Raw genomic sequence first — 12,189 nt, forward strand, 5'->3', positions numbered from 1 at the left:
ATATGCAAAAGCTAATCCTTATTGTGGCGTAAAGTAAAGTGCAGGTGTAGTTGGAAAGTTCCACGATATTGCAGTATTTTCTGATCCGTTTTATAACATTTCCTGATGAAAAACACACCCGGAGTTGTGTTTTGTTTCATTTGCATATGTTTAACACACAAATCCTGCATATTTAGTTCTTATAAGTTATAAGTTCTTCTCTCAAACTGAAAACACTTCCACTTTGTGTTGTCATGCGGTGATACAAGACGTGCTCCTCTGTGCTTTTAAAGTCCATACACCTTCACACTGTAAAATTCTCTGATCTGGCCAAGATTTTAAAACTTATATCAAGTTATTCATCTTATTTTCAGGTTTATTATCTTCGTACTAGTCTAGAGGTACTTTATTTTAAGATAGCTTGTCAAGATCTTGCTTGATTGCTTGTTTGATCTTGTTTGATCTTGTTCGATTGCTTGTCAAGATCTTGATTGATCTTGCTGCAGGGACAGATAATTTCACTACTTTTAAGTCATTTTCTGATAGATTTAAGTCAGGCATGTCCAAACTATGACCCATGGGACAAATGCGGCCAGCTGACAAATTTTTCTTGGCCCTCAGGCTTCTAGGTGAATTGGTCCAAATGACCTTGCATCATTTAAAAATGAGCTTTTTACTGCAAGTTTTTAGTGTGTGGTTTTAAGAATCTTAGAATGAATAAAGACTGATGGCTCATTCTAACGTGTTAAACATGAACATATGTAAATTATTCACTGTATTGAGCACCAGTTAACAGCCCTCGATCAGTTTGAAAAAAGTTTGGACACCCCCGATTTAAGTGTTTAAATCTTAAATTTTGACCAAGCTTTTTTGCAGTCCACTAGAATCATTTGGATGATTTCAACCTTGGAACTGCCAAACTCTACTGATCTATATGTAAAAGGTAGCTGTTAACTATCCACTTCATGACATCACAAGGTGAAACAGAGCATTTTGAGCTTTGGAGACTAATAATAAAGGGTTACTCAAACATGTGAATGAAACAAAACACAACTTCAGGTCTGTTTTCGATGAGGTTACAGCATTCTAACGTGGTTTAAAGCTCACAAGAGTTCATTTTGTTACCTTTATCCTGATTTTAAACCAGTGTTATAATCTTATAGTCAGGAATACCTAGCTGAAGGATGGCTGAACATCAACGGGCGACTGGAACACCCATAGAAAAAGGGAGATCATCCTAACCTCACTGCATTTATTCTTGTTACAATTTAGTCATAATTTGGTTCTCTTCTAGTCCAGGGTTAGTCCCAGTATCAAAGTTGTAATCATCAGCAAGACTTTTTTACTCTTCTTGAACCACTACTTTGTACTTTTACTTAGGTAATATTATTTTGAGGTAACAGTACTTTTAATATTACTACAATTTGTGTCCACTTCTCTGCATTTGAAGAGCTTGTACCTGATATTTTTCCGTGTATTTGAGCAAAATATGTCTGACCTAATTAAAAATCGTTATTTTCCGAGAAGCAGAAAGCACGTGGTTAGCATGCTAGGTGTGAAACGCTCTTTTAAACTCATGCGGTGAATAATTAGGATGCTCAGAATGCGTAACGTAAATGTGGAACAACTTTGAATCACTGCAAACCGCTTAAAATGTTTTTCACGTTTTTAAGACCGTAAAAATCAGGTACAGTGACTTTAAGACCGACAACCTTTGCGGTTTTGTTCTCTTTATTTGGGCTTGGGGTTGTAACAAAAACTCTTCTTGCTACATGCACCAAAAACCATGTCCCAACTTGCCCAACATGTCCAAATTTAGAAACTAAATTTGGTTACTACCCGTGATTTGATTGAAAGTGAAATATCTGTGTAATAAAATGAGTTTCCTCGGAGCACCTGTACGCCACATACACTCTCGATTGGATGTGGACTCAGGGGCTCGCGCAGTGTTAGCGCTGGATAAATATACTCTCCTTTCTTTGCTCTTCGTCCCCTTGGACCCGAGCCAGCGCCGTAAACGTGCGCCTCTCCACCTGACAACGGCGAGTGTGTGTGTTTGTGTGCGCGCGAACACGGAAAGGTACAACCAAACACTTTATCTGCTATTTTCGACCGTCTAAGAAGCTCATTACGCTAAGGTGTGATCAGAACGCCAACGCTTCTAAGTGACGCTACCGGCTTCCGCGCCTTCGCCTTAGCTTAGCTCCGCCGCGCCGTTGATGTGAGTCAATGTTATTCACTGTTAAGAGAGATGAAGAAGTGGAAGCAGTGCGGTACGGTAAGGTGGGGTGGGGGGGTTTTGAAGCTCGCGAGGTTGGAGGGGGCTACCCAACAACACCGCTCCCCGCCGTATCCCTTAAGATTTGACGTACTTTCAATTGTCAGACTTGTTAGCTACCGTTTCTGACATCGGGGCGTCATGTTATCAGCTGGATTGCACTCTCAGACACGTGCTATGATAATATTTTTACCTTTTCGCGGTGGGACTTGCTCTTCTGTCTAACCCTCCCCAACCTCTTTCTTTTCCAACCTCTCTCTCGCTCGATATATTTTTTTTTTATTTGACTAGAGAATTGACTCCGGCCTTCGGTATTCCCCACAGCGCACGAATCACGCGTTAAGGAGACGTTGACGGATGTCTTGTTCCAATCCGTCGAGATCGGTCGCCGTAACAACGCCGCTCTGACACGCCGGTATCTCCAGACACGTGCCTCCTGCCAGCCCGCCTGCCTACCCCACCCGCCACCAGGGAGGATTCTGGGATACGCTGCAGTGATTCACCTATTACCGGCTTCAGAACGCGTCGCACCTTGAGTGGATAAGCGCGTGCCAAGATCGCGCCAAGGGGGAAGCCCGACAGTGGAGAGACAGATTTCTTTAAAGGGTATTTGACAGGTTAGACTACACTGTTCACTAAAACAAAATTAACAGCATTATATTAAAATTTAACAACAAAAAAGGCCTATTATTTTCTCTTATTTTTTAAATAAAGTTTATAACTAGTTCTTGGTTGGGCATGGGCACCAGATGCGACATACATGGAGGTAATTCCGTAACATTATCTAGCATCAAGTTTTTTTTTTTGTTCCCACATTTCCTTTATCATCAGTTTGCATCAGATTTTATCCCCGTTTCTCCCAGTTTAGTCGTCAGTTACACTCAACATATTTTCCAGCAGCAGTTGACTACAGATGTAATGTAGAGGTCATGGTGCAAAGGATCCTAGGTTGAAATGACTGAATCATCTCTTTAAATGTGGTATAAAAATAAAAATGACTTGACCGAAACTGAAAGTTTAATTTTGAGAAAAATCTTAGAAATAAGGGAACATAGGACTGAGGAAACATAGGACTGACCCTGCATCCATAATGTTAACAAAGGTACAAACATGTCTAATTATTGATTCGACTATTAAAATGAAGTAGTAAACCCTTTATTTTGTTAAATCAGTGTTTTAATTTGTACAGAAAATAGTCCCTACCTTTTGGATAGAGTTTCGGTGTTGATGACATGGGTATCCAGTGGACGTCACAAAGGAAGTGGGAGTCATTGTCATCTGATGAAGTTATCTGGTTGGTAGCGAAACACTGGCTTTAAAAAAGCTAAGTAAGTCCAGTTGTTTTCGTTTAACTCACTGATCATGATCATTTCCACAAAAGGTAAATGGTCACATTTTTATAAAGTGCTTCTCCACCTTCAAGTGACTTAAAGCGCTTTACAACAAAGAACCACTCACCCATTCACACACACATTCACACACCAGTGTACACAGACATTAGGGGCGAGGTAGGTTAAGTGTCTTGCTGAGTAACACAACGACAGCATTCATCTGTGGGAGCTGGAATCACACCGCCAACCTGTGGGTCAACGGATCTGACTGCTCAACCGATGATGTTTTTGACAAAAGCAGGATTCAAACCGCAAAACCTTCGCATCAGTGGACAAACTCTCTACCAAATGAGCTACAAAAAAACGTTAAAGGTGCACTGTGTAACATTTCAGGATGGGGGTTATTGCTTTGCCTGTAATATGGTAAAATGCATTTATTCAATTATGGCTGTTTTAATTGCTCAAAAATACCTTTACAGACACATTCCTACTGTGAGTGGGCTCACCGCCTCACAGATCTAACCTGTAAACTGGCCTTCAATCAATTCCTATAGAGAGTGATATGTCTAATGCCATACTTTGGAACATTACAAGCAAAGCAATAACATCTCCATAGAAGACAAGCAATTGGCGAACCCTCCATTAAAGTATTAAAATTACATGGTAAGATAAGATAAGATAATCCTTTATTGTCTCCCATGGGAGAAATTTGTCTTGGGACAGGGGGTAACATGTTTTATCAAAAAACAGGACGACACAACACAAAGCAGCACATAAACAAACACCATAAAACAAAGTAAATATGAGACCAGTATGACCACGAGTGATGCACCAACAGGACCTTTAAATTATCCTTAACAGGCAAACCCTTGCATTCTTCTGTTCTATTAATTATTGCACATTCCCTAAGCCTATGTGCAGTTTTGGTTATAATTATTGCACATTCCCTAAGCCTATGTGCAGTTTTGATTGCACATTCCCTTAGCCTATGTGCAGATTTAATTATTGCACATTCCTTAAGCCTATGTGTAGCTTTAATTGCACATTCCCTACACCTATGTGCAGTTTTAGATATAATTATTGCACATTCCCTACACCTATGTGCAGTTTTGATTGCACAATCCCTAAGCCTTTTATAATTATTTTTTAACTGCATTATCTGAGTTTAGCAGTTTAACAGCTAGTGGTACAAAAGAATGGTGCGCCTGTAATTTTAACTGTGATGGTAAACCTAACCGCAACTAGTATGCTAACACACACTTCCTGATTATATGACAATAAAATGTTATGATTAGATGCAGGAAGCAGGCAACTTAAACACTATTTTTATCGGTGAATGACAATTTTTTAACTCAGATATATTGGAAAAACTGGGTATAGAGCCTTTGACTGATAATATCCAACTAAACAAAGTAAAAACGTGAAAAAATAAAACCACACACACACGAAAACCTGCCATATGCACTGACACATTTAAAAGATAAAAGGGTGTCTAAATCTACCTTCCTCCGTGTTGCATAAAAGAAAGATTAGTCCCAGGTTGACAAACAGGAGCAGCGTCAGGACCGCTCAGCTTCCATAATCGCGTCAGAAGCACACCCAGGTACACTATCTCCTGCTTTTGAGTGCGCACGTTTCCAGACATTAATCCCCTTTAAGCCTTTGCAGCTAATGTAATCTAATTAATGACTCTTTTCTGCACCCGCTGCAAACCTGTACTACACAAACTGCACTTCCGTCGGGTAAAGCTGTACCAGGTGCCCGCGGAAGGCTTTAAAACCGGCAATACCGCGAGGCGCAATCAGCAGTAAGCTAGTTCATTACGCGTATAAACAGGTAGCCCCAACTGCCACGGAAATGCTACACAATGCAACTTTATAGGCCCAGAGAGGTACACTAGGAATGAGATGAAAAAGTGGTTTGAAAGACTTCCTCGGTGTCTAGTCATATTCCAGCTCAATTTACTGATTAAAGCGCATACATCCAGGAGCTATAAAGTCAAAACGCAAAAGATGTTATTATTCCAATCACTTCTATAGCGCTAGAATATTCTCTTAGCACTTGTAGTAGTATTTAAAGTGATTGACCGCATACTGCAGTTAAAAGTGCATATGAAAGTTAAGGGTACATTATGTAACTTTTCTGATGGTTGGTCCACCGCTTGCTTGTCTCCATGGAGATGTTAGAATGCTAGAATGTTCCACAGTATATATAGTATCTTGCATTTATTCAATTACAGGTGGTATTATAGCTCAAAAATGCCTTGAAAAACACACATTCTTACTGCAAGTTGGGTCACCGCTTCACAGCTCTGACCTGTAACTTGGCCTGATGGCATCGCCTGCTTGTTTCCATGGAGATCGATCATTTGGATCCCATACTATGGAGCATTCCAGGTAAAATGGTGGTGGACCCTCCTCCATTAACGTTAAATAGTGCACACCAGTTAGTTCATTATAATTTCTTACTGATAGTGGAAAGCAGATTTGACCAAAAAATATAAATATTTAACCATCACTTATTAGAAATGGTAGGTAACTTTTTGGTTGGGGTCCATCATCTGCTTGTTTCTATGGAAATGTCGCCGCTCTGCCTGGAATGTCCCACAGTATGACATTAAACAGCTCTACTTATTAAATTACAGGTGGTAGTATAGCTCAAAAATACCTTGAAAAACTGTAAGTTAGGTCACCGTTCCACAGCTCTGACCTGTAACTTGGCCTGATGGCATCGCCTGCTTGTCGCCATGGAGATCAATCATTTGGATTAATGTTAAATTAGTGCACTCAAGTTAGTTAATTATAATTTCTTAATGATAGTGGAGAGCAGATTTGACAAAAAAATATCATTCCTTAACCATCACTTATCAGAAAATAAATATATTTCTTACATTAAAGGTGCACGGTATGTAACTTTTTGGTTGCGGGTCCGTCAACTGCTTGTTTCTATAGAGATGTCACTGCTCTGCTTGGAATGTTCCAAAGTATAACATGGAACAGCTCTATCTTACATGGATTCAAGTACAGGTGCTTTTATAACTTAAAAATACCTAGAAAAACAAGCATTCTAATGGTGAGCGGAGTCGCCTCTCCACAGATCTGACCTGTAAATTGATTTGGTTTCGTCTCCATTAGGGCTGGGAATCATTAAGAAGTTGTCAATAGGATACATATCTCGATACAGTGCATTTTCGATTCGATACGATCTATTTCAAATCGATTCAATACTGTTCAATAAATATAAAGGCTAAATCATGGCTGTGATACTAAAAGTCTTTGTTAAACCACTTTTTGTGCAAAGTTCATATGAAACACAAACATTTTAATCATCAGAACAGTGAAAATGTCAAATGTGTCGCATAAACGAGTTTCCTTCCACTAAACAAGCAAGAAAGCTGTAGCTCTGTAACAAAATAATTTTGTAAAATACACCAAAAAATACTGTTGGTGATATATCGATACAGCAACGCACGATATCAGTACTGTATCATCACATGAAATGATACGATATATCGATTTTTTTATATTTTTTGCACACCCCTAGTCTCCATGAAGGTAGTAAGGTTGATACCGTGAAACATTTCAGACAAAGCAATAACATCTCCATGAAGAAAAACATTTGACGGACCCAAATTCCTATACATTATCAAGGTATAGTTCAACTTAAAGTGTCATTTTCAGCTTTAAAATGAAAATGCAAAGATACTACTGCAATCCTTCGACACATAATGCAGGTGTACTCTTTTTTATAGCCCTTGCCTCAGTACTTTTAATAGTTTTATTCAATTACAGGTGCTTTTATAACTTAAAAATACCTAGAAAAACAGGTTATCTGACCTGTAACTTGATTTGGTTTGGTCTCCATGAAGACAGAAAGGTTTAATGCCATACTGTGAAACATTCCAGACAAAGCAATAACATCCCCATGGAGAAAAGCATTTAATGGACTCTAAAATAGTAACTTTGGAGCAAATTCCTATATATTATCAAGGTATAGTTCAGCATTAAGTGTAATTTTCAGCTTTAAAATGAAAATGCAAAGATACTACTCTAATCCTTCGACACATAACGCTGGCATACTCTTTTTATAGCCCTTGCCTCAGTACTTTCGGTGATTGACCGATGTGCTTACTGCTGTCGCGTTTTTGGCTTAGGTCGACTTGTCGCGTTTGGCGGTGTGACCTCTCACCTGCCTCGTCACCGCGGTATCACTCCTCGCAGGATGTATCACCGCCGGGGCCCCTGTGGCACACGACGCCGCGCAAAATAGATTTCCACTTCACACAAATACCATTAACCACGGCAGCTAGCTCTCAGCGCGCAAACAACAACGCGCACATCATCAAAACACGCAATTATCTCTCAAAAACTGGAACAGATTTTTATTAAATTAACCTTATTAGTGCATTACGGTAAGCAAATGCCAAAAAAAGGAGTTGCTCATTTGCATTAAGATAGATTTTTCAGGTTGACTGCACAATTTAATTAAAGAAAAGATTAAGAATCATTAGCCAAGCTGCTGTACCTTGCAGAAGCGACAGGCTCACATCTGACTCAGGTTAAGAGATGCCCAGATGGCGCCTCTCGAACTGTTGAATCGCCGTAACCGAATCCGGATGAACGCATTAGTTTGTCCGGCTGGAGTTCTACGCGTTTTACACACTCTACACGGGACGCAGGCACCCCCCTACCGAGGCATGGTAATGGCGGAGAGAGGGGGGGGCTCTTCATTTCAGGCACTGTGGTAAAATTTTATGTTTACAGTGTTTCCTTTTCTATTCAGGAAACACTGTAAAGTCAAGTCAATGTGTCGCAAACAGTGAAACAAAAAAGGCAGTTATAACAGTTAATTGAGCACCTTTGTAGCCATGTTTCTATATTATATTTAAGGTTAAAGGTCCTTTGTTGTGCAGAATTGACTCTTGAGAGGTTTAAGCCACGTTAAAATGATGTTACCTCCTCAAAAACATACTGGACTTGTGTTTTGTTTCACCCACACGTTCGAGTAAGTTATTGTGTTTTGTGTCATGTTGTTTTTACAGCTTTTTACCTTTAGTTCAGTAGAGATTGGCAATTCCAAATCATCCAAATTATTCTAGTGAAGGTGTATAGAGTTTAAAATCGCTGTAGAGCACTTCCTGTATTACCACGTGGGTGATGTGAGTTAACAGAGTGTTTTGGTTTAAGAGAGGAAGTCATTATGCAGGTTAAACATGTGTGAATGAAACTAAACACGGTTATGTTTTTGATGATGACACATAACATACATCAGAAAAAGGCGTAATATGGACTGTTTAAGGTACATTTTATTCTCCTTGTAGAGCATTGTTTCCCCAAAGACTGAGTCACAAGAGATTTTTTTGGGGTTGCCTTGTCTGCATGTAGATCTGCAATATACAGTTCTGACACATGTTGAAATGTTAAGACATGTTTTGTATAATTTCTAATCTTTATGTAATTCTTTTATTGACTATTTTGTTCCAGTATTGCTGGTTGAACTGAATGTTAAAAAGAAAAAAGAAATGGGCTACATTTAATGTCCAAATAGGCGACTTATGGATCCTTTTATTGCTGCTTCAATGACTGTTTTTCATTGTTTAAAACTTGAGTAATACTAATTGTTCAGAGAGACACGATCACTCAGTCAACAATAAAATATCTCATTAATGTTCAATAATGCTCAAATCCATCTTTATTTTGTGATATAGGAATAATGTCTATTGATTTGGTTTGGGACTTTTAAAATATGACTCCCCAAACATTGCTGTAGGGAAACTTGTCCGCCGCATTTGACTCATCCTTCATTGGTGCTTGGGCCCCTCATATACATAATTTTTACCAAAAAGTTACATAAAAATGTGGTAATTTGTGCTTTTACAGCCTGAGGTCCTTGGCAGTTACCTGGTTTGCGTACCCCATTATGGCAGCTCTTTGTGGACTTTGATCAATCCACTGAAGGTGTATGGACTTTTGGAGCATGATTAACATAATGTCTCTTACTCAGAATTAGGCAAACATGCATGAATTAAATCAAATACTTTACCTTCTGCATCCCATGACATCCTAATGAACTACCGCAAGACTTTAAGGGCCTGTTTAACGAGAACGCTTGCAGGTAAAAATGACAAAATATTTGATCGGAAGTGCCTTTTGTTTAGACAGCGTTTTTAGGACTTAAAAACGCAAAAATCTGAAACCACCCTCCACAGTGGAAAAGTTGAATACGCTCCGCCATAGCTTTTCCGTCTATACTGCCCAAGAAGCAAAACTCTGGTCAGATCTGCTCAAGTTGCAGGTCACATACATACAGTACACAGAAATAAACATGTCAGATGGCATGCATACCCAGTCGAATTCCACACAGTTTAGTGTCACCGTATGCTCGCAGATTTCCTCCTAAAAACATTCGTCTAAACGTGGAATAAAAAGTGAAGACGCGACGCCACTTCAGACCGTCATCATATAAACGTAGCCTTAAACCACTTTTCAGAACTTTCGAGAAATCAGTCGAGTTTTGCAACACAATAACACCCTTATAACTTCCTTCACTTCCTGATTAACAAACAATAAAATGCTTTGTAATTCGTGTCTGACAGTACACACATATTTTGACCTCAAGTATTTTGACCTCAGTATGTCTGTACGTGGGCGAGACACATTTTGCTCCAGTACACGGGGAATAGAAATAGGTAGAGGCCGTTTAAAGAACAAAAACGTGGAAGTCTGCTGATATATAGATAAAAGGGGAAAGCAGAATAAATGGAAGGAGCTTTGGCCTTAACTTCCAGGGCACGAGATTTGCCTTGAATCTACTGTGTCGGAACTAAGTCCTCCGTCACAGGTCGACTGCACACAGAGCAAACCAACTGGAGAGGATTTGACAAGCCCATGACCACCGTAGGGTTAAAGAATTTGGTAGGCAAATGATTAGGGGAGGATGTTGTTAGAGGAGAGCGAGGGAGAGAAAAGAGACAGAGCGCCGAAAGAAAGGGGGAAGAAAGCGGAGGTACACATCCAAAGCCCTAATCCTCCCTCGCTTTCGCCAAAACGACAAACCCAGGAACCGATGCATAAAGGACTCACTCATGTATGGCGCGCTCAAGTAGTACTGTGAGGCACCTGCAATGGAATGAACAGATACAAATAAATACAAAATAATGCGGTAGGGAGGGAGGGAGGACTGAAGGGAGGGTGGGGGTTTTGGCGATGAAGAGGAGGGTGGCGCGAATTGCTAAGAAGCTTAAAAGAGTCTTCGCCGGTTTGAATGCAATCAGGGTTCCATTGAGACGACGGCAGGTGCGTGGCAGGTGGAGGCCGACAGATGCGCCGAGCTGGCAGTGGCGTCGCGTACAGGTGCGAACCAGCCAACTGCTCCGTAATTACCCATTTAAACGCTTAATTTCTGTGTTTCAATATTGATTGCTACCTTTCTGCACCGTTTTCCCCCACGGAGCCCGCTAAGTATTCGTAGCCCCCTTTTCTATCTTTCTCCCTCTCTCTTCTCTCTTTCGTTTTCATTCTCCGCGAGCGCTTTTCTTCTCATGTTTGGACGCCTTCCCAAAGCGTTCCTGGGTGATTAAAAGGGGGATGTCTTGGTTATGCGATGGGTCTCTCTCTCGCTCTTTCTCTCTTTCGCTCTCTTCTCTCTCTTTTTAGATTGGATCATATACTGGTAATGGGACGCACAATCAATGGACGCGCTTCGGTGCCAAAAGTCCCCCCCCCCCACCTCCCCAACCGTTCCAGCGCTTCTTTCAGCCGCTCCAGATGGATCTTTATCTGGGGGTGTATTGATGGAAATGGCCTGCTTCCTTCCTGCTCGTACCTGCTTGGAGCCCCGGTGTGCTCGGCGGCGGTGGGTGCGCGGGTGCCGGGTGGTGGAGGGTTACGGGCGAGGGAGGGGAAGAGGGAGAGGTGCCAGGGTTCTCGCAGCTGCCTCGTCTGACGTGAATTACAAGTGCGCGGTGCGGCGGGTGAGAGGAGAGGTGGCGAGGAGTTTGAGGATTGCAGCAGAGCGAAGAGATGAGGGTTGGGTCAAAGAGGAGAACTGACGCCAAAAGGAACAACCAATTTTCTTCCAACAAATCTGGTTTCATTATTACTACAACCAGAATTTATACAAGTTAGACACAAACCTAACAGATAGACATAATTTTGCAGATAGCCCTTAAAAATGCTGCGCAATTAATAGAATTTTGATCGTGATTTCGATTTTCGATCTCCAAACTCATATAATCGAGTTGAAACTATATAGAGATTGAGAAACAGCTGGATATATAGTTTATTTTGGAGACATTTGTGTTATACATACATCGCAAAACTGCTCTAAGGTACATATTTGTAGCCTATATTTATTTTCAATTTTAAGGATTTGTGTAAATGAGCAATAACAAAATGGTCCAACGAGGTTCATTTGGTCTCCCGATAATTTATGTTATTAGGTTCTTTTTTCAGACCAAGAGTTTGTTTTCATACCTGACAGTTTTATCTGCTCACTAGCGGTCTTCCTCAGAAAACCTGTTTAAATCAGCTGAGCGGACACGTCAAAGCAACATCACGTGACCACTCTAAGGAAGACCGCTAGTGAGCAGTCGAAACTGTC

The sequence above is a fragment of the Boleophthalmus pectinirostris genome, unplaced genomic scaffold (genome assembly GCF_026225935.1).
Source record: "Boleophthalmus pectinirostris isolate CB_2022bp ecotype Guang Dong unplaced genomic scaffold, ASM2622593v1 HiC_scaffold_11, whole genome shotgun sequence".
In the NCBI taxonomy this organism is placed as follows: domain Eukaryota; kingdom Metazoa; phylum Chordata; class Actinopteri; order Gobiiformes; family Gobiidae; genus Boleophthalmus; species Boleophthalmus pectinirostris.